Source organism: Mustela nivalis (assembly GCF_964662115.1).
Source record: "Mustela nivalis genome assembly, chromosome: 2".
NCBI lineage: Eukaryota > Metazoa > Chordata > Mammalia > Carnivora > Mustelidae > Mustela > Mustela nivalis.
The window spans coordinates 105,490,464-105,514,049 of record NC_139021.1 but is presented as its reverse complement, the minus strand read 5'-3'; the positions used below and the strand labels follow the sequence as shown (position 1 = coordinate 105,514,049).

General features: G+C 42.8%; 1 long non-coding RNA gene across 2 annotated transcripts in view; it reads right to left on the bottom strand.

The window, feature by feature from the left end:
• Nucleotides 1–23,586, bottom strand: part of LOC309859774 — a 296,536-nt gene that overhangs the window by 259,236 nt on the left and 13,714 nt on the right. The gene's annotated exons all lie outside the window — the stretch shown is intronic.

The window sequence follows — 23,586 nt, the reverse complement described above, 5'->3', positions numbered from 1 at the left end:
GGCTGTTGTCGAGGCTGAATCCACATAAGTTTTGGCACCAGATGTATTCACGTGTTTGCATTAGATCAATCCGTCCCTTTAATAAATGCCAGTGGGAAAACCAGACAGGCACCAGCCAAACAAGGAGAAGACGGATTAGATGGATGGTGAGGTGAGGCACGTGCTGGTTACCCTGGCAGTGAAGATACTCCCACCGCGCACTTGCGTCCCTCATCACCACACTGTACCCTCAGTACACTACGGTTTTACTTGTCACTGGTTCTCAGTAAAGCCGGAAGACGAAATCGAATCCCCAGCACTGCCAGATGCAGGCTGGCTGAGGAAAATGAAGTAAATATCCCTCGTACTTGGGCCGTATGAAGTAAATGCCAAAGTGACTCAGACATTTGGAGAAGCCCTTTTGCTCTCTATTTAAAGGGAATACATTCAACCACCATGTTTTAAATGGATTTAACATTTTATGAGAAAGGATGATTTTTAAATATCACTTAAAAGATTTGTTTCGGACTCAAAGTCATAAGGAAATGCTCTACTTTAGAATGATTGGTAGAGAAACTGGTGTCTCAGAGATTCCGCTTAGAAAGATTCCAGAAGTCAGGGTCATGGGGAACGTGCAATGAATCAGTCACTCATTGAATTGCCTCTGAGTGTTAGATGCTGATTCCAGAATTGAGGTACTGTTATTCCCGTTTTATAAACGAGGTTGGGGGAGTGTGTTCTCAAGGTCACAGTTAACTTTCCTCCTTCCTTGGCAGAACAATGTATGCCTAGTGACTGAAATTACAGAAAGGAGCACAGGCACGCTGTCCTGCAGGGCCTTCAGCTAGATGGATAGACGTGCCAAAGTAAATGGAAAAATCCATCTCGAATTTATATATAATCAGAAAGGATTACTAAAGCTGGTGCTGCTGATGGAGATAAGTGTAGGGAGAACTTTGCCCCACTCTCACTCAATATTTCAGATGGCACAGTCAGCCCTTCTCTCCTGAACACCCTTCTAAGCCACAGAGACAATCATCATGTTTGCCTTCGGTACTGTCTACCAGGATTATGCCTGCCTTCGTGGATCCTGCTGAGGAGATGAGGAAACTGAAGAGAGTAAAATCAGTCTGATCTGAAGTGTGTATTCCAGAACACGTGAGTGCTTTTTTGGGATTTCGAGGGATTCCCAGAACTGTAGGGCAGCAACACAACAGGAAGCCTCTCCTGCCTCATCTACAAACGGATTCTAAATCCCTCTCTGATTCCACCATTTGGGACTACTTTGTTTGGCTTAATGAAAATTGTAAAGCAGATAAAGGAAAAATACCAGTCCACAGTGGCCAGGCACCTCCCACCTAAGGTGGGAGGGCTCATCCCTGGAATCAGGCCAAGTCAGACCCAGCTGTGGGTGTGGAGCCCCGTGAGGCAGGCAGCCTTCTTGGTCCACTAAACAGACGGCCGAGCCTAGCAGATGCCCCGTCGCCTTCACAAGGCAATCTAGCCGTACCCACCTAGTCGAGTCCCCTCAGCGGGGACTGTGCAGTACGTGTACTCCTGTGTCACCAGACCATTATGGCTCCCTAAAAACTATATTTTATTTCCAAGAAATATCCATTTTTCTTTCTTTTCTGTCTCTATTCTTATTTATAAAAATATTTTTCTCTCATCTTGTTTTAGTCACTAACCACATCAGTCTTATTTACTCCCTAGATATTTTCAGAAATCCATATTTTGGTGCCAAGTAGTCTATTTTTGTTCTATTTTCAGCTCTTCTGTGTTTTTATATCCTCCTCTTGTCTGCTTTTATTCCACTTATTTATTTTATTTTCTGATTTCTTCAGTGGAATTTCTGCTTTGGCATTTTAATAAGTTTTGTTATGGAGGTATATGATGAATTTTTTATAAATTCTCTATGGACACACAGAGGATGCATGTCCTCTGTTGAAGGTACTACCTAGTGTATCTTCATGAAATGGGACTTTTTGATTAAATGATTTGTGTCCTCAACATGAATGTTTATTTTCCTCCAATTTAATTAGTGAATTTCTGAAAAGTGTGTGTTATATTTATATGTCACATAAGTGTTGTATGTTATTATTACCATTATTGCTATGATTATGTTCTACAGGCTGGGGTCAGGGTACCAGCATTTTGAAACTCTTTTTAGGTCATTCTAATTTTGTATTTAATCATTTTCTTTGGAAATAATTATCGACTCATACACTGCTTGGGGAAACTACAGAGTTCTCCTCTGTGTATCTACCCAGGTGCCCCCAGTGGAAACATCTTAAATCACTATTTCTTAATTCCTTATTTTAGCTATCTTTTTAAAAAATGTAGCTGCATAGAAAGTTACAAGGACAGTACAGAGAAGCCTCATGTATCCTTGACCCACTTTGCCCTAATAGTTATGTTTCACAGAGTTGGGTGATTCTAATTTGCAGCAGGTTGAGAGCTCTCAAGCTACTGCACAGAAAAGCATTTATTCAAAGGGTCATATCGATAAGTATGAATGTCAGATCCATGAGGGGCAAATATACATGTGAAAACAAAAACAGAAGATCTTCCATTATAAACTGAATAGGCTGTCACTGATTCAGAACTTCTACTAGCAAAATATTCATGAGGATTAGAACTTGTGCTGTAAAAGTTGTTTCTCATGCTACTTGAATAGGATGTGGAGCCCAACAGACTCAAGCTTGTGTGGGTGCAAATGGTCACTAGGGAATTCGGGACATGGGCTCCGGGGAGCCAGTAAGTGCTGTATTCTTTGGTCTGGCTGATTCTGTCTTCAAGAACACAGACTCCACTTTAGGTAAGAGAAGGTAACATTTTCCCAAATGTCTATTTTGGCTTATCTATCCTGTTTTTGAATGCATCATTTTGTGTAGATCTTTTCATTGTTACTTTGGGTATTACCTTTTACTCATACACCTTATTACATTGGTGTCTGCATTTTGCCATGAGAAGTGGAGGAAAATTATTCTTTCTACTTTATAATTGATCTTAAATATTTTATCTACATGCACTGAAAACCACATTAGACAAGGCAGCAATTTCTGGCTTCAGTTGTCAAACATAGCTTGGAAAACTCAAGACAAGATGGTTATTTATATTGTACTTAATTGCATTTTTATTCTTTTGGTTTTTTTCTCTTCTTTCCTGATTCTACAACTTTAATTCTATTGCCATCTTATTTCTAATTTTATAACTTCTTTTAGTCGCTCTTAACTAGATTTCTGTCTCAGGACCTCAGACAGTCCCAGTGTGTCTCTGGGCTAACCATGGAAGGTCCTGGAACTAGGCAGAGGGATCTGTACTTGACCCAAAAGACACCCCAAGGCAATAGAGCTTCTGAATCAGGACAGGGTCATGGAAGCTATTTCATGGTGATTACCTTCATCTATAAGGATTGACAACTTGGATGATTATTAAATCTGTGAGATCAACTGAAATAATTCATAATAAGGGGCGCCTGGGTGGCTCAATCAGTTAAGGGTCTGCCTTCAGCTCAGGTCATGATCACAGGGTCCTGGGATGGAGCCCAGCATTGGGTCTCATCAGGGAATCTGCTGCCCCTCTTCCTCTGCTTGCTGCTTCTCCCCCCCTGCATGAAGCCTCTCCTCTCTCTATCAAATACATATGCAAAATCTTTTTTAAAAAAAGAAAAAAGAAAGAAAGATTTCATAGTTATTCCAATAAATATTTAAGGTCCAAGCCAAAGGGGAACTAAGCAGGGTTGGAGAATAAACAACATATTGAGGTCATCCAAAGGGAGGAAACAAAATGTTTCTCTTGTTGATTTTGAAAAGAGTTAGAAGGTGCTCCTGGCTCCCACTCTCTTCTCTGGGAGAAACTGTGTCAGACCCACCCACACTAACTACCTTCTCTTTCCTGGTTGTGAGCAGTGCCTGAGAAGAATCACACATGCTGTCATTTTCTGAAAATAAGAGAATAATGTTATTAACAAAATCTCCTTTGATTAAAAGGTAAATGTCACTTGTATGCAGTGTGGGATGTACACTGAGCATTTATGAGTGATCAGGAAAGAAACCTTTATTGCTTTGCTCTCCAGTCAAGTCTGGAAAGAGACAGAGAGGGTGGTCCTAGGTTTGAACTAAACTTTGTGTAAATGACCTTGGCCTTTTCTCCCTGGGAATGCATCTCTTGACCTTGAATCAAAGGTTGCCTGACAGAAGGAATCAATCACCAGGGCTCTGAGTGGGGAGGCGTGGGACCCTTAGCTCACGTATCCACAAGGTGGACCCTCTGGCAGGGCAGAGACCACCACCACACACAGCTCTGAGAGATCCGCACAGACCATTCCAGGCCAGCCACATTTGCAAAGGGAACTGAGTCTGCATGCCTCTGGAAAAAGGCTCTGTAACCACAAGACATCTGCCCCGCCCTGACATGGTCCAAATAGCATCTTGTGAACAGAAATGCAGAAGGACAAGAGACACCAGCAGGCTGTGTAGGTCCGCACAAATATACAAGGCAGAAGTGTCTTTCATTGGTTTGTGTTTATCTAGTCTGTTTGAGGTGTGCAATGAACATCATATTCTTGAACTATTTGAACCATTTGGACAGTGATTTCTTCCAGCTGAGATTTGCTTTACCACATATTGGCAGTGATGTTCTGTTTTATAGTTGGGCTGCAGTGTGTTGAGATGGAACACAGTCTGTGAGGAAAGATACAGAGGAACGTGTTACTAATTACTAGGAAGTGAAGTCTAGCTCATCTGCTACCAGTCCTCCACCACTCTGCAGCCCCGCAGACAGCAGGCACATGTTCCTAGAGCAGTTGGCACACAGCTGGCAGAGCGGGGTTGGCAAAAAGGACCTGGTCCTCCAAATAGGGAGGATCAGAGTCTCATCACCAACTGTTGCTTCTTTTTTTTAAATTTATTTTTTATTTTCAGCATAACAGTATTCATTATTTTTGCACCACACCCAGTGCTCCATGCAATCTGTGCCCTCTCTAATACCCACCACCTGGTACCCCAACCTCCCACCCCCACCCCTTCAAAACCCTCAGATTGTTTTTCAGAGTCCATAGTCTCATGGTTCACCTCCCCTTCCAATTTCCCCCAACTCCCTTCTCCTCTCTAACTCTCCATGTCCTCCATGCTTTTTGTTATGCTCCACAAATAAGTGAAACCATATGATAATTGACTCTCTCTGCTTGACTTCTTTCACTCAGCATAATCTCTTCGAGTCCCATCCATGTTGCTACAAAAGTTGGGTATTCTTTCTTTCTAATAGAGTCATAATATTCCATAGTGTATATGGACCACATCTTCCTTTTCCATTCATCTATTGAAGGGCATCTTGGTTCTTTCCACAATTTGGCAACCTTGGCCATTGCTGCTATAAATATTGGGGTACAGATGGCCCTTCTTTTCACTACATTTGTATCTTTGGGGTAAATACCCAGGAGTGCAATTGCAGGGTCATAGGGAAGTTCTATTTTTAATTTCTTGAGGAATCTCCACACTGTTCTCCAAAGAGGCTGCACCAACTTGCATTCCCACCAGCAGTATAAGAGCTGATCACAGGGTGAGACCAAGAGGCAGATGGCCAGTGTTGTCACAGCCCTCCCTTCCCCCCGCATCACTATAAGCTCTTCCCCTGTGGTGGGACTGACTTCCACAGGACTTAAAGAGATGGTGCCTTTCCCACCCCTTCTTTGTCCTCCTCTTTTTCCCCCTTTCAAAGACACAGACATTGATGATTAAGAAATTCAAAAACAACTGCATATTCAGGGAAAATTCAGAAAGTTACTGGACGTGCCCAAGGGAAGGTGTCGGCTGAGAAAAGACTTGAGGAGGCCTTGAGTTTACACCGCAGGCTGGTCTTCAGCAGAGAGACATAGGACAGTGCTCTCAAAACAGACCATGGCACAAAGCCAGCAGGGCCTGTGAATGGTGGGGAAGATGGATTCTAGAAAGCTTCTCTAGGTTTTTAGAGTCATCACCCTATTTTATTCAAATTGTTCAGTTTTCAACAACAAAACATCATAAGGCATGCAAAAAAGATTGAAAAGTATAACCCATTCAAAGGGAAAACATACAGTGACAGTAACTGTCCCTGCAAAAGACTGATGGTCTTGAAGTAACTGTCTTCATGGTGCTCAGAGAACTGAAAGACATAAAGTCAGGAAAATGGTGGGGGAATGAAGCAGCAATGGAACAAAAAGTTAGAAACCCTAACAAGGAGCTAAAAAGGAATTTGGGGACTGAAAAGTACAATTTCAAAGGTACTGAAATGAGAAATTTACTGGAGCAGGAAGACGAAAGACTCAGTGAACTGAGAGGACCATGGAAGTCGCCTACTCTGAGGAACAGAAAGGAAGGAAGGTTAGAGAAGAACGAATAGAGCCCATGGGACCTATGAGACAATATTAAGAGGACCAACGTACGTCCAGTGGAAATCCCAGAAGGAGAAGGAAAAGGAAAAAGAGAAGGAAGGACAGATGGACAGGAAGGGAGGTAGGGAGGGAAGGAGGGACAGGACAAAGAGTCACAGAGACAGAAATTTTTTATTTCTCTTACAGTCTACCACAGTTATAAAAGACACATGCTGAGAAGATGTGCCCATAGACTCATGATGTAATACAACAGGAATGAACTCTTTTTAACTACAATGAGGGAATTCTGTGGTAGGTTCTATACTAGTGGTCAGGCCTTGAAGAACCCAAGAATCCGCATGTCTTGCCTACCTAGTGGAGCCGTTCGGTGGAACCCCTGTGGACGTCTGGACATCTGCTAACAGGGTTTCTGAGGTATTTCTGTCTCAGCAGTTACCTGTATTTGTTTGGGAAAAGCTTGAAAAACTGGCAATCTGATAACTGAGGAAAGGGTATCTTGGCTTTTTTAGCGTTCTCATTAGTGAACCCAGAACCATGGGGGCAGGGGTGTGGGTGTAATCCCATTACTCAGGAGCACAGAAAGACTCCAGAATCAGAGCACCAGGGGCACCTGAGGGGCTCGGTGAGTTAAGCATCTGCCTTTGGCTCAGGCCATAACCCCAGGTTCCTGGGATGGAATCTTAGCTCCGGCCCCCTCCCCAGTGGGGAGCCTGCTTCTCCTTCTGCCTGCCACTCCCCTGCTTGTTTTCCCTCTCTGATAAATACATAAATGAATAAATAAACTTAAAAGAAAAAAGAATCAGAGGCTAGAAAGTAGACCGAGAGTTGGTCAGATTCTCCATATGCACTGTCAGGTCAGCTAAACCCTCAAATAATACATTTGGTAAATGTCCAGTTTATGTAGGCACATATTTACATATTTACCACATATTGGCAGCTGGAGATTTACACGTGGCATCATTTTCTGAAAATAAGAGAATAATGTTATTAACAAAATCTCCTTTGATGAAAAAAGTATGTGTCACTTGTTTGCAGTGTGGGATGTACACTGAGCATTTATGAGTGATCAGAAGATCAAGCTAGAGATTTAACTGCTATGGAGATTGGACAGATAATCCACTGGACCTTAAACAAGTAAACCCGTATACTGCAAACCCCTCTCATTCCTTCACATCCTGGGGATTTTTTTCATGGCTTAGCTGCCAAATGTTCCTAAGGCAAACCTGACAGCTTTGGGACTTTCACACACTCCCAACTTAACAAAATAAAACAAACAGAAACAAGTAACAACATCAAAAGCAGCACCCCCCATCAATGCTTTCATTTGCTTTGTTAAGATAGGGGTATGTGAAAGCTTTGAAATAATTCTGACTCGTACTATCAATGAATATTATAATAAAATCAAAGTAATTAGTACAACTTAAAATTCAGGAAGAGCAAATTTGTCTTGCTGGGGCATCTCACTGACCACGCTCACAGGAAGAGTCCCTAAGTTTTCCATAAGTACTTTGAATTTCCACCGACGTTCCTTCCACCTTCAGGCATTTTATGCTTTAAAGTTTTGTGGGAAATTTCTAACAATGGACCTGTCATTGGGAGTCTCCCCCAAGTAAAGAGAAGGGTAAGCCTGAGTGACACCGTATCTATCAAACTCCTTTTCTATCAAAATCACTGCTTTCTATCCTATTACTTGAAAGAGTGAAGCAAAGATGGAGCCACATTGCATTTCCCTAAAAACACAGCAGGATAGTCTCGTTGTGCAAGGATACAGACAAGCTGGTTGGAGCATTAATATGACCCTCCCACTTCATTATTTCTAGGTAAAAAGACAGGTCCTCAAGAACTTTAAGGTACCCGCCCAATGATAAAGATTTTTTTTTTTGATGTTCACTGATGTTTAAATCAAGGAGATCATGTGGGGAGATTAATTACAATGATGGCTTTAGTGTGGGAAAGGCTGCTAGGGTACAGTTGAGTTAGCCCACCTCAGAACTGGTTTATTCTGACTCACTGGAACCTGTTTTATTAGCCCATAAGGAGCGTAATTATTAACTGACCTTTGTCTACCCTTGAAAGTTCGGTCCAAAAAATACACAGTTTAGTAAATTAAGCTAATTTAAGTTTATGATTGGGTTAACAGGATGCAAGTAGTAAAATTTACTCATACCATTCTAAAAATTCCTCCAGGGTTTTTTGTGGATATGTGTGAAATTACACTCCTTCCTCAATTTTGCAACATTCCCTTGTATTTTAAAAAAAGATATTTCTTGAGTCAACAGTAAGTCTTTCAGAAAACCCTTCCCTAATATGAGAGGGGGGGGATATGTTTTAATAGAAAAGAAAACAGACCTTGATTTTTCATATAAGTTTAAAAAAAAAAAAGAATTAGTGACACATCTGCTGTGCTGGTTCTCATGTGACCAAGAGGAAAAACAAAAGTAAAGACCATGTCAAGAAAACTGTTGCCACTATAGGGTCTGTCATTTATGATTTGTAAATGTATCTCCAGCAAAATGAGGGCAATATCCCCTTTCTCTCAGCAAGTATAAATAATGTGCATTTTTGTCAAAAGACTCTCCTTTAAGAAATGTAGAAAATTGATTCTGATGGGAAAAGGAAATATAACTCAGGAGGGAATGGAGGAGAAAATACACAGGGATGATTTATTCTGTCAGACTTTATGTCTTGATATCTAGAGCATTGAGGAGATGCATCCCAGTCGTGAACAAAGACAGGTCGGCAAAAACACGGACGTCTACTCTTGGATGCGTGGAGTTGGGACACTGAGAACTTAGCCCCCATCAGACTGTCTTCCGCTGAAACAGACAGGCACAGGGACTAGAGCCTGTGTCCTACCTCGACTAACCCTCTTGCCTACAGATGAGTAAACTGAGTCCCAGGAAAAGGAACTGACTTGAATTTGCAGGATGAGCTGACTCTCACGTAGATGGGTGAAGATGCCCAAAGACATTAACAATCTCACTGTATGATTGAGACCTATCAGCTAAGTTATGCAAGGTGTTCAATTCCACTCCCATATTCCAAATGAAAAATGCCAGAGGGAATGTGGCAAGAAGGCACACACAAGGACTGGGGTAAATGTCACTTGAGCATTTCCCTGGGCCTTTATTTTATGACAATATTTTCAACATCTTAGCAATGCTGAGTCTCTGCCCAAGGGCTCCAAGGCACCGGGCTCTGCTTGTCTTTCTTTCTTTCTTTCTTTCTTTCTTTCTTTCTTTCTTTCTTTCTTTCTTTCTTTTTGTATTTATTTATTTGACAGAGAGAGAGAGAGACCACAAGTAGGCAGAGAGGCAGCAGAGAGAGAGGGGAAGCAGGCTCCCCATTGAGCAGAAAGCCTGATGCAGGGCTCAATCCCAGGACCCTGGGATCTTGACCTGAGCCAAAGGCAGAGGCTTTAACCCACTGAGCCACCCAGGTGCCCCCTGCCTGTGTTTCTACACGGGTAAATTATCTTCATGGTGTCTCACCTGTTCAATGTCTGCTGAACTACAGTCTCAACACACGAATGCCTACTCTCCTCCCCTCCCTGGTGAAGATGGTTGCCCAGCCCTCCACATTCCCTACCCCACTTCCTTTATTTGGCTTCAAAACCTCTGACTTCCAACATTCCAACATTTGATTGGGTTAACAGGATGCAAGTACTAAAATTTACTCATAATATTCTAAAAATTCCTCCAGGGTTTTTTGTGTATATGTGTGAAATTATACCCCCTTTTTAATTTTGCAACATTTCCTTATATTTGAAGGAATTTGCACTTCCTCATGTAGAAATCTAATACTTTGGTAGATTTTACTTATTTGTGGTTTTACTTATTGGTGACCTTGGTGGGATTACACACAAAACAACTTCGTGAGAAAAGGATTTTCTTTTCCATGTCTTTATTGATTGCTCTGTGCCCAGAGCCTAGACATGTGCCTGCCAGACGGTAAATGTTACATATATTTTTGTTGAATGATGTGGAATGCCATGGGAGGTTCTGCTGTGACTTGTATGTGGACATTTCTTCTTGTCTGTGCAGGGAAGTTTCCCGCAGCACCCTTGGCCACTCACATGTAAGGCCGCCGTCTACATGTATAGGAGAACATCATGACGACAATACCGCTCCTTTCCCCATCTCAATCCACAACTCCTCATGTGCTCTGGGATGAGGAACACTCAGTCCTCTGATATCAGGCATTTCCCCTATTTTATTAAAGCTCAGAACACGAGCATCTACTCTTCTTTCTCTTTGCATTTCTGCTAAAACAACCCCCACTTTGAAGGAGTAGATGCCAAGGGGTAGCCTGAACAGTAGAGAATTTGGGAGGCACCCAGAGACCAGGGGATGAGGAATGCTTTGGTTAACCTACCACAGTATTAGATTTCTACATGAGAAGTGCCAACAAAAGTGTCTTTGAAGCAGCCGTACATTCCCAGGGTTCTCTGTCAAATAAGCAGGACCCGAAGGCTATGGAAAATTCTAGATAGAATGCTCACATGTCCTGCTTAACCAAATACTTAAAACAAAATCAGGGCCATTCTTGCAAATAATCAGCTTTCGTCTATTTTCTTTTTGAAGGAGCTGTTTTTCTAGACCTGACCCTGCTATTATCATACAAAAAAACAAATCAGAAGTTAATACAGAGAATTTGTATTCAAAAGGATCATTGCATGAAGATGAAAGAAGCTATTGCAATGATGGGAGGGGACCATCCAAACAGGCAGAACCTCTGGCCAGAAGATCTGAAAACATCTTCTTCAGGGGAACGGGGGGGTAGGACCAAAAAAAGAGAGAGAGAGAGAGAGAGAGAGGAGTTTTCTTGCATGGGGAGGAGAGAACAGGCCAGAAAGGGGAGTGGGGAGCTGGGGAGAAGGGTGGAGTCATCAGGTATCCGATGCTGAGGCCAGCATGCACTCTGGAGAGGTTGTTCAGAGGCTGGGGGAAGGACAAGGACATCACCAAGTTCCATTAGTCAGTGCTTTGTTCTGACTGATCAGTGGGGATGAGAGGTTTAGCCAATTAGTTATGAAACAGAGAATGGGAATGTGGAGGGTCTGTGTCTGGCCTGTCACAGGGAAATGAGGGAGCACCTGCGACTGAGTCCTATCTACGCCTTCAGTGGAAGGAGGTGTAGATAGGACTGCGTTTTATCACTGGTTTACAAATAGGAGTTTTCAGGACACCCATTCCGGAGCACCAAAGGGCAAGGGTTTTTTTAATGCCTGTGGTTTTCCTAGATCTCGGCGCTCTGTAAAGTCCCATGTGTCAGCATCAACGCCTGATCACAAATCTTCTGTGAGAGAGCTGAAGGCTCCAGACCCTTCCTCAAGGAAGAATCTGTGCTCGTTTCCTATTTTCTGTTGACTGCGGATTTTTTTAATGACATGACATCCTGTACCTTACAGTGTAGTCTAGACTCAGATGAATCCCTCAAACATAAGATGAGCCCAAGCTGAAACTCTGAAAAACTACAGAATGCCCTAAATACAGGGACAGTTAGGAACCCAAGTCAGAAGAAGAAAAACGTCCCACAGAGATGCTAGGGTGGTTTCCAAAGTCATTGCTCAGTCCATTGTCTCCCACCCAGCTGGGGAGTGAGTGGAAGGGGAGCCCCCATGAAGCTGTGATTAGCACCAGAATCATGAAGACCGATAAACAGCTGTTTCTTTAAGCCTATTTCTAATTTTCAACATTCAATAGAAGGTTGAAGATTTTCTATAGAAAACCTATGGTCTCCATCCTCAGTCTTCTAAGCTTCAATCTGAAAGGAAGTCTATGTCCTCCCACTGTAGAGCTTTTCTTGGTATTAATGACAAAATGCTTGCTAAGATCCCAGCCAGGAGTACTCACTGAGAGGGGCCATGACCTGAGGTCTTGGGCATGGCCTGTCACGTCTCCCAGATCCCCTCTGATAGACCCTCGTGACTCCCTCAGACGCTCAGCTGTAGACTGCAGAAGGAGACTGTGGATGATCTCCCCAACAATTTCTAACGTATTCATTCACTTCAATCCTGAATTTCTCCATGGAAGTTTCTTCTGGGGCGGAGGGCAGATGGGGGGATCTTGTTCCTATTTGGGTCCCCAAAGTAGAGCTGGCAGGATGCCTGCCTATGACAGCCAGTGTCTGCTGTCAAGGATTTCTCCTCAGCTTGTCCTCAGAAGCTAGCAAAATGAAACATTTTTTCAGTTAATACGTTATCTGACCACTACCACTGCTAAAGAGAACTGCTATTTTCTGAAGATTTTTATTTATTTATTTGTGACCGAGAGAGAGAAAGAGAGAGAGAGAGAGAGTGAGAGAGCGCACAAGCATGGAGAATGGAAGGCAGAGGGAAAAGCAGGCCCCCAGCTGAGCAGGGAGCCCGATGTGGGGCTCAATCCCAGGACCCTGAGATCATGACCTGAGCCAAAGGCAAACGCTTAACTGACTGAGTCACTCAGGTGTCCTGAAAACTGCTATTTCTAAACCAGTGATAAAACATAGAAACAGTTCCATTAAAGAAGTTTTAGGAGATAATCATTATTCTAAGACTTGCATAGTTATGGATCTGATCTGATCTGATCAAGGAAGTACAGTGAACGTTTTTGTTTCAGATTAGTAAGAGGAGGATTGTATTAGATGCGTGGCAACGCTAACATATACATAGTAAATAAACCTAATTTTGGATTATTACCCTTGAACTATGTTTTGTAGGTAATGTGTAATACTTCTGCTTAAGAATTATACAAGTATCTGCTTTTTGGATGTTGAGTTTAAGAAGTTCTTTATAGATCTTGCATACCAGCCCTTTTCTGTAGTGTCATTTGCGAATATCTTCTCCCATTCCATGGGTTGCCTCTTTGTTTCATTGACTGTTTCTTTGCTGTGCAGAAGCTTTTTATCTTGATGAAGTCCTAAAAGTTCATTTTCGCTTTTGTTTCCCTCACCTTTGGAGATGTGTCTTGAAAGAAGTTGCTGTGGCCGATGTCGAAGAGGTTACTGACCATGTTCTCCTTTACCATTCTGATGGATTCCTGTCTCATGTTGAGGTCTTTCATCCATTTTGAGTTTATCTTTATGTGTGGTGTAAGAGAATGGTTGAGTTTCATTGTTCTGTATATAGCTGCCCAATTTTCCCAATACAATTTATTGAAGAGACTGTCTTTTTTCCATTGGATATTTTTTCCCACTATGTCCAAGATTATTTGACCATAGAGTTGAGGGTCCATATGTGGGCTCCCTACTCTGTTCCATTGATCTATGTGTCTGTATTTGTGCCAGTACCATGCTGTCTTGGTGATAACAGCTTTGTAATATAGCTTGAAATCAGTCAGCGTGATACCCCCAGCTTTGTTATTCTTTTTCTACATTTCCTTGGTGATTTGAGTGTCTTTTCTGGTTCCATACAAATTTAGGATTGTTTGTTCCCCAATGTTCATAGCAGCAATGTCCCAATAGCCAGACTATAGAAAGGGCTGAGATTCCCTTCAACAGACAAATGGATAAAGCAGATGTGGTCCCTACAGACAATGGACTATTGCTCAGCCATTAGAAAGGATGAATACCCATCTTTTACAACTACATGGATGGGACTGGAGGAGATAATGCTGAGTGAAGTAAGTCAAGCAGAGAGAGTCAATTATCATATGGTTTCATTTATTTGTGGAATAGCATGGGTATAGCATATCCATATGGAATAGCATATAAGGAATAGCATGGAAAACATTAGAAGGAAGGCAAAATTGAAGCAGGGGAAATCAGAGGGGGAAACAAACCATGAGAGACTATGGACTCTGGAAAACTGAGGGTTTGTGTGGGGTGGGAGAATGGGTTAGCCCAGTGATGGAAATTAGGGAGGGCACATATTGCATGGAGCCCTGAGTGTTCTACACAAACAATCAATCATGGAATACGACATCAGAAACTAATGATGTATGGTGACTAACATAACATATTGAAAAAGATTTTTTTAGTAAATAAAACCCTACAAAAAAGAAGAATTATACAATTATCACAAAACACATCTAACAAGGGTGCCAGTAGGTAACTCTTCTGGATGACTTACTAGGATGTTGTGCATAAAAAGGAGATACACAAACGTGAATGCTTGTCATAGTTCATGGAATGTTGCAATACCCAGGAAAGGACCCCAGGGGGCCACTACCACCTGCTTGGCTAAGGAAGTCCAGGGGGTTCCTGCTGTGCTGTGAGCTTCTCAATTGCTCCCAGAGAGCTGCTGAAGAACCCAGCTCACCATAAATGGAGTGGAATAGAATGAATGCTTTAATATTTTCATTAACTAGGACCTCGAAAGAATCTCAGTTGAATTACTAATCTGTGATATATACATCAAAGGTATTTTTTTGTTAATATGTATGAAATTAGATTTGATCTGAATAAAAGGGGGGAAAGAGCATTTGTGTGTGTTTTGTTTTGTTTTGCTATTAAGGAAAATTTATTTTATAACCAGAGTGGTATGATATTGCCCATTCAAAATGAAAATTTGGCACATGTTTACATCATGTGGAAAAAGGAAACAATGTTCAGTGTTTAAAGACAAATGAAAGCATACTGTAACCACTTTTTTTAAAATTTTTTATTTTTTATAAACATATATTTTTATCCCCAGGGTTACAGGTCTGTGAATCAACAGGTTTACATACTTCACAGCATTCACCAAAGCACATACCCTCCCCAATGTCCATAATCCCACCCCCTTCTCCCAAACCCCCTCCCCCCAGCAACCCTCAGTTTGTTTTGTGAGATTAAGAGTCACTTATGGTTTGTCTCCCTCCCAGTTCCATCTTGTTTCATTGATTCTTCTTCTACCCACTTAAGCCCCCATGTTGCATCACCACTTCCTCATATCAGGGAGATCATATGATAGTTGTCTTTCTCCGCTTGACTTATTTCGCTAAGCATGATACGCTCTAGTTCCATCCATGTCATCGCAAATGGCAAGATTTCATTTCTTTTGATGGCTGCATAGTATTCCATTGTGTATATATACCACATCTTCTTGATCCATTCATCTGTTGATGGACATCTAGGTTCTTTCCATAGTTTGGCTATTGTGGACATTGCTGCTATAAACATTCGGGTGCACGTGCCCCTCTGGATCACTACGTTTGTATCTTTAGGGTAAATACCAAGTAGTGCAATTGCTGGGTCATAGGGCAGTTCTATTTTCAACATTTTGAGGAACCTTCATATACTGTAACCACTTTTGCTAGTGTCTGTCATTTGCAAAATCCTTGTATTGTCTCCAGGTAACTATTCATTCTTTCTTCCAAATGAGGGCATAAGGATTCTAAAAGGTAGAGTAAATCTCAAGAGTTCTCACCTGCAATAGAATTGTAAGATGCTTTTCCAAGTTATGGTGTCTGCAATTCACGACTACACCTTGTAATTAAGTAAGAAATTCTGATTTTAGCATTGTATCTTGGTAAGAGAATATCTGAAGTACATTAATTCAATCTCCCTAAATGGTCTGTTACCATCTGAATACTTATGCTATAATTGATTTTTAAATTATGCAATAATTATCTCCTAGCTTGCTTAAAACCATGTTACAAATAATTATTTTAAGTCAATGAACATTATTTTGCAAACCAGCAGTTCTTCCTCATTAAAAAATTTAAAGTTGCTTTAAAAGCTATTTTCCATAAATGTTCTACAAATGAGAATTCAATTCAATGTAATTGCAATTCAAAAAAAGGGGGACACATATTTATAGATAAGAGCCCAAATGACCAGACCTATGGGGTTCACGCTCACCTAGCGTCCACACCAACAGGGCTAATGTAAAGTGGCTGGAGGGTGGGCCAAGAGAAGGGATGAGCTCATTCAGAATCAAAGGTCACATCTCAGGAGGGAGAAGGGAGAGATGTATGTATAATATTAGCTAAAGCTGATTTTGACCCTGACTTAAGTTATTTTACTTTGTAAAACACTCATTATTTTTTTTCGAATATTTAAAACAGATCCAGGGATGAGTACAGAAATAGTGGGTTTTTTTCCTCCTTTCACTGAATGGATAATTTAAAGGAATATTTCTTCACACAAAGAAATTGTGAAAGGGAAGAGCTAAGTGGTAAATACAGCCGATGTCAAGAGAGTTGTTTCATGGTAAATTGCCCACATCAAGCACGTTGCTTTCATGCTATGTAGGATCCTGTGGACAGCATGGATTGGTTCCTTAAAGATTTTCAAGGTCACTCATGTATATGATTGTACAAAACATATCATGCTCATAAAAATCATTGAAATGTCTTCATATTGATCCCAGGGGATGGGGCCTGGCATTGCCATGAGAAGGGGGCTTGCCTTTCACAAATTGTTGGCATTTCTGAGTGGGGCAGCAGACACACACGTCATTTGCATAAATGTCCAAAACCAGGGCCTGTGTCTCTGGACCTGTCAGCCTCGCTTTCTCCTGATTGGTTCCTGCTGCTTCACAAAATTTCTCATCTCTTTACTTTCCCTGTTTTGGATCAAACTGTGAATCATAGTTGAAAGAGTCTTTCAATCTTTTAAATTTCTTCAGAGTTGTCATTTCAATAACAGCTCACGGTTGGGCTGTACTAGCAGCTAATGATCAGCAAGAATGACTCAGCAGTGAGGACGTCTGACACGAAGGCATGGCAGTCTGGGCACTAGAGGAAGAGCGGTGGCTCCTGCACCTGCTCTGAGCCCGGACAAGTCATCTGCCTCTGGCTTCCAAGGCTGCCAGGCCCCTGGAAGAGTCGTAGCAAAGACAACCTGTTCTGCGCAGTCTCCAGAGGAGCGGTGTGCCTGTCCCTCTCCCTCTGTGCCTCCCCCCATTCATGCTCTCTCTGTCTCTCAAATAAATAAAAATTTTTTTAAAAGTTTGCTGAGTGGATAGATCTTATGTCAAGTCTTCCTGGGACAAACAGGAATGAGATTGGAGAAAACTTTTGGTGGGTCGATACACTCATGGCAAAGACTGTGGTGATGGTTTAGGTTTATTTTCAGACTTTTCTGCTTTTGGAAGATGTGAAATTCCAAATTCCCCTTTTGGAAGATGTAACTCAAGGATTTTGTGAGAATTCACTGAAAGAGTGACACCCTGAGCCTCCTACCTCCTCCTCTTCCTTCCTGGAGTGATTCCGTACAGTGTGTGTCAGAACTCCAAGTAGTAGCTGGCGTAAAGGGTAAAGGAGAAACAATGTTTCACTTCAAGAGTAAGAAAATAAAGGTTAGGAAAGGATTTCAGACGTTAAATGGATCCAAGTGCAACAGAACCACTTTTTCAAGTCTATCTGCCATGCATGCAAAGGGCCCACAGATATTTTTCATTAGCTGAATCTTTTGGTCAAAAAATAAATAAACAACTTACTACTTAGGTCTATCCTTAAACTGGTAAATATCTCTTAAAATCTATTTAAGGTTTGGTACTTGAGTGACATATACATTTCTGGGGTTTTCTTGTCCTCTTTTTTTTTTTCCCCTCCTTAACTTTATTAAGAGCTACAGGAACAAGGTAGGCAACAAGGATTCCTCACATTAAAAAAATACAGCTGGATGCTGTCACCTCATGGCAAAAACATGGCAAATGAATCATATTTGGGGAGTGAACTGACAAGAAATGAAGTCCAAATGAAGGTAACGTACAAGCGTAAAATCACCGCGGCATTGGCCCAGAGCTGGCAGCTCTCCTCACTCCTGCTCCCCTAGTCCAAGGTCACCTGAGTGTGGGTGGCCCTGCCCTGCGACCTGCCTTTCCAGCGAGCAGACTGCTTGCAGCAAGTCTATCCAGACCTTCCCCATCTCCAAGGATGACTGATTTCCAGGCTTGGGGTGACAATTAGAAGTGAACACAACGAGGTTCTATGCCCAGATGTGAAGGTCGAGGGCTATTCGGTGAATCTTCACTTCACACATCCCTCATCTGTCCCTTGATATCTTTTAATACACATCAGCAGAATATGCTCATGTGAGAAAATTGTTTATGTGAAAGAAATAAATGTCTTTCTTGGAGGAAGTTTTGTTTTTAAAACATATGTATCTCTGAATAGGTTTGAAAGTTTTAACTCATTTCCCCGAATGTGATAATTTTCCAATAAATCTGAAAAAGAGTGTTTACACAAAGGTGTAACACCTCGGGGGTCTGTGTGGAAAACAAAACACTCATCCCATGTGGTTTTAAATGTATTTTAGTGGTTGCAGGTCCATGTACTCTGTCTAAGCAAACTGTGCCTTCGTCCCTCTGAGACCGAGAAGTGAGTGGAATTGGTTTGGGGAAGGAGCATCTCACCCCCGTGGCATGTAGGACGTGCAGATGAAATGGCCCCATCCTTTCCACTAGAATGATGTTTCCCTTTAAAAACGGTGGTAGGATCTACGATTCAGTTCACTCAGCTCTGCTCCGAGTGTTTCTAGAGCAGACATGAGTGTATCACAACACACAAAGACTCACACGGTCTTGTTCTAGTGACTCTGGAGATGGGGCTCACAGGGAGAGAAGGAAGCACCCCCCCCATAAATACAGGATCGATGGCAGACCCCGGCAGCTGGCATGTGACCTCACCATGCAGGTATATTTTCTGCTTTTTTGTTTGTTTTTATTAGTGCATGATTATTACTCAGCTTTTTGAAGACTCATTCTGCCTCCTTTACAAAAGTGGTATGTATGATATTGTTCATTTGTTCCTGAATGGAAAAGAAAAGGAAAAAAAAAAAAACAAGTATGGGCCAGTGTCTCACTAATTAGAAAAAATCTGTTGCTACGTAAAAATGTACAAAGCACTAAGTGAGTGCCTTGGCATGCTGGGGAGAACTTGTAAATATCACCATATGCTTCCCCCCAACCCCTTGTTTTACTGTTTTTAAACGTGCAGTGTGATTGCCTTTTCCTTCTGCGTTGGATGAGCTCATCTCAACACTGGTTTCTGCCAGTGTTTCCCCACTGTGCCGTATGCTCCTCCTTCACCGTAATCTATCAGTTCTGTGGTGGCTTCAGTTCTGCCGTCCAGTCTTTACTGAGAAATCTGCAACTGTCTGTCTTCATCTTCCTGATTTTACCAGCTCTCCTTTATGCCTGTTACTCATTAAATCTACATTTCCTCTAAATTTACTATGGCCTAAAACATTGGTAAGGAATTCTCTTCTTCACTTGCATATACTTCTAGAATGTTCTCGCCATGGCCACTTATCCCTTCTCCCTGCACGGTGTTTGCCCGGAGCCCTGTTTTTCCACCCACCACTGGCTCAGGAACTTCCTTTGTTCTGGGGTGTTATGAGTTCTCCTTGCTCCCCCCTTAACCTTTCCTGAGGTGAGCCTGTGACCTGTGGCCTGAGCAGTGGGGCAGGGGGACAGCTGTGCACAGCCTTGTCTCATGCCCGCCACTGGCTCCATCTGCCTGTTCTGCACCTGTCCACTTCCTTGCGCCTTAGCACAGGGCTCCCCACGGGGGCCAGGCCAGCAGTGAGCACTGCCTTCTCCTGGAAGCCTTGTTCTTCCCCAGGCTGGGAAAGGATTTTCCGGGTCAGGGAGCCAACTTCACCCAGGGCCCTGAGTTCCTTTTCCAAGGACTCTGGATATGTTGAGAAGACCTCTTATGACACTGCCTTATATTTGGCTGGACCATTCTTATTGCCCAGAGAAACATGGGACCCGTCTCTGTGTGTCTTCTTTCCTTTTTTTCCCCTTTCAGCATAGTTGCCAAAATATCCTAATTCAGTGGCCTTTTTCTGTCACTGGCTGCCCCCACATGAGCTTCTGCTCTCTAGGAAATGTATAAATAAATGTCTCCCTACTGCTCCAGGCTTTCTCCTTTTACCAGTCCCTATTTTGGTGGATACCAGTGAGATTTTTCTGGATTGGTGTTTTCCCTCGCACCCCGTCTTCCCCAGAATTTGGGGACACGGATCTCAGGGGGTGCAAGGACCCCAATATCAGCTGCGTGGGAAGTACAGACTTCAGACCCCACACGGCCTTGGTGGAGTCATGGACGCTGGACAGCTGCCCTTCTCCCCCAGCACTGCTAACGTGGCTTCCAGCAGAGCCAGCCGTGGCATCTTCCCCACCTACGTCTGACCTTGAGAGTGTGGGGAGATCAGGAAAATAAGGCACTGAAGGGTGCATCTGGGAAGCCAGGATGGGGGCAGCACACTGACGGCAGGTTGCAGACAGGTGGCAAAGCTACAGAGTCAGGCTGAGAGCTGCAATGTGCACAGCCCCTTGTCTGTCCCCCACCGTCGGGAGCAGCCTTGGCTGAGTCCTCACTTCTGCACGTGGGGGCTGGGATGGTAGGGCCTGTCCTTCTGCATTTGTGAGAATTGCATGAGATTAGTGGGCAGCCGGGCAGGACCCAGTGGGCAAGTCTTCCAGAGATGCCTGTCGCTCCGTTCCTTGCTTTCCCATGTCTCCTTTTCGTCAGGCTGGATGCAGTGCACTTCCAGAAAGCAAGACTGGAATGTGTGTGGCAAGTGTGTTCTCAACCCTCATTAGCAGAGACCTTTTCCCCTAAGATTTCCTGTAAAGCAGTGGGATCAAAGCTGACGGTGGCTCCGAACCTTGTCCTGGAGAGAGGCCGCGGCGGGCTAGGACCCCCACGGCTTGTGTGCGCTCCCCTGAGCAAGGACTCCTTTCATCTGAACACAGATAACCGAGAGCCAGCCTCGTGCCACAGCTATGCTTCCACCAGCAACTCTGTAATCTCTAAAACATCCATCGTGTTGCAGCATTTGCCCCAAATAAAGCTATTAGTTCATGGTTTGAAGATTTGCACTCAGGGGTCTCACCCTGAAACCCACCCCCAGCCTTGGCACTTCTAAAGATAAATGATCTCATTTGGTCTGTCTTCAGGGAGAGAATTACAACACCCCACAATCGGGGTTGATTCCCAGGAAGTATGACTGTTTAAAGATAAAGGGTTTCACAATAGGATATAAGTACTACACAATATAAAGCATCATTGCCAATAACTTATGTAAAGGAAGACATGGGTTTTGTCTAGGAAGGAGTTTTCTGGTCTATGTCTGGATGGGTTCTTCAAAGAACTAAATCTTCTGCATTTATTTATTGGGAGGTGATGTGTTCACAATTATTAATAATCAACATGTTGTGTTCACAATTATTAATAATCAACAGGACACGAAAAAAAGAAAGAAAAAAAGATCTCCTAAATAAATGTGAGCCTGGGAAGCATCGGGAAAGTGCTAACCCACAGAACTCCCTGTGTGACTGAGAAGAGCTCTATCCCAACCTCCAACACAGCAGCACCAGCTGGGTGTGGCCAGGGGGTGCCTGGAATGTGTCTCATGTGACTGAACTTGAATTTGTCCATTGGCTATGGTATTGGATGCTTTGCTGAGTAAAAACTATTCTTTTTCTTTTTGTTTTCCTTTTTATTTTTTTTTTCATGTATACAGTTGATTATAAAATAAGCTGTATGTATTGTCACCACCATTTTGTGACTTGGAATACCTAGTCACATACAATTTAGATCCTATGATCTGTCCTTAACCAAAATGGGAAACGGAAGAGTGAGTAAAGACAGCTACAAACAACAAAATTTGGAGACAGAGAAGAACCAATTTTCCCAGTTAGGAAAAAAAAAAGAAAAGAAAAGAAAAGAAAAGAAAAAAGACCAGTTGTACTGTTGATTTTTTTTTCACAACTGAAGTTTTCCAGTTTGATTTAATGAATACAATCTTAAAGGAATGTCTCTTTGATCTATAATTAAGAAACCATTAGGTCATATGTTTTACAAAATTTGAATTATTTAAATCCAAATGTAATATCAGCTGTTTTTCAACTACCAGACACCTGCTAAATATTGGAAAACCAAGGCTGTTTCTTTTCTTTCATGCTTCCTCACCTTCACTGCAAGCATGGCTTTTCTGGAGGCTCATTTTGGCTTCAATGTACTTTCTTCTAAGCTGTGAATTCAGTAGAACTCTCACAAGGCTCTTAAGTGGATGCGCAATTTACTATTCTTTTCCGAATATTCTACTTGCAGTGGACATGGTTTTCAGCAAAACCACTCTTCCGTCGGTCAGTCCATAGTGAGGCTCAGAACCTGGGGTTGTCTATGTCTTGAATCACCGTATAAGACAAAGCACTGTTTTTTTAAAAATCTGTACCCATACCCATAGGCTGCCAAGATTGGAGGCACTGCCTCGAGCTCGTTGGTGAACAGAGCGTGCTCTGGTGCTCTGAGAGGCACGAGCAGGGAGCCGGTTCCTCGTGAGATTTACAGGTTCTTGGCAATTCTCCCACAGAGCTGCTTCACCTGCCTCCTTGTAGCCACCCAGTTCACGAGCCCCCAGGTGTCAACCCACATCAGTGTGGCCTGTGAGACTCTGCCTGGTCCCACTGCTCCCATAACCTTCTCTCTCAGTCACTTACACTCCTTGGGGTGACCTTTATTTCCCTGCCTTAATGGCACCATGCTTGTTCCTGCCTCTGGGTGTTTAGACTTACCCTTCCTTCTGGCTTATAAAGCTCTCCCCAGAGAGCTTTCCCAGGCTGCCTCCTTTCACTGTTGGGGTTTCTATCAAATGGCAGCTGCTCTGTGTGGCCTTCCCGGATCCCTTAGCTAACCCTCTGTCCCCATCCCCACAGTCACGCCGCACCGTTACTCCTCACTGCTATGCTCTGTCTCGTGTGACCCTACACTGCATCTGTCTTCATGTTTACTGACCACCCCCACCCCCAGCATTGTCTGCTCTCCACTGAATACCAAACCTAGTAGGACAGCTGCTCTGTCGTGGGCACGCAGGAAATACTTAATTAAATAAAGATGTGTTAAACTTTAACTGATGATTAAGGCTTATTAAACATAACTGATATTTTCCAAATTAATTTCTCAAAGACGTTCTACTTCTCATGTGAAACAAACCTCTGACTGGAATTCTGGGTGGTGTGTATGTGTGTAGGGCATGGGGGGATCACGGCACAGAGTTCCCGCTCAGAGGAAAGAAAGAGGTCATGGTCTCCTCCGGCCTGCCCACTGGGGATGACCGAGTGCCACATCTAAGTACTTAGGCTCTGGGGGTTCGAACATGTTTTCAGGCTCATAGAATTTCGTATTGAAAAATGCAGGTGCCTTTTCATGGTGATTTTTCTCAAGCACTATGTTCAGCTCTGGAAAGTAGATTTGAAGAAGATAAGACATGGTGTGTGTTCTTGGGGAGCCTATATTATAGCCTCATTGGCTCCTGATTGGGAACAACACATACAGACAGGGTTTTTAAAAAAACACAGGGAAGAGGAAAAAGGG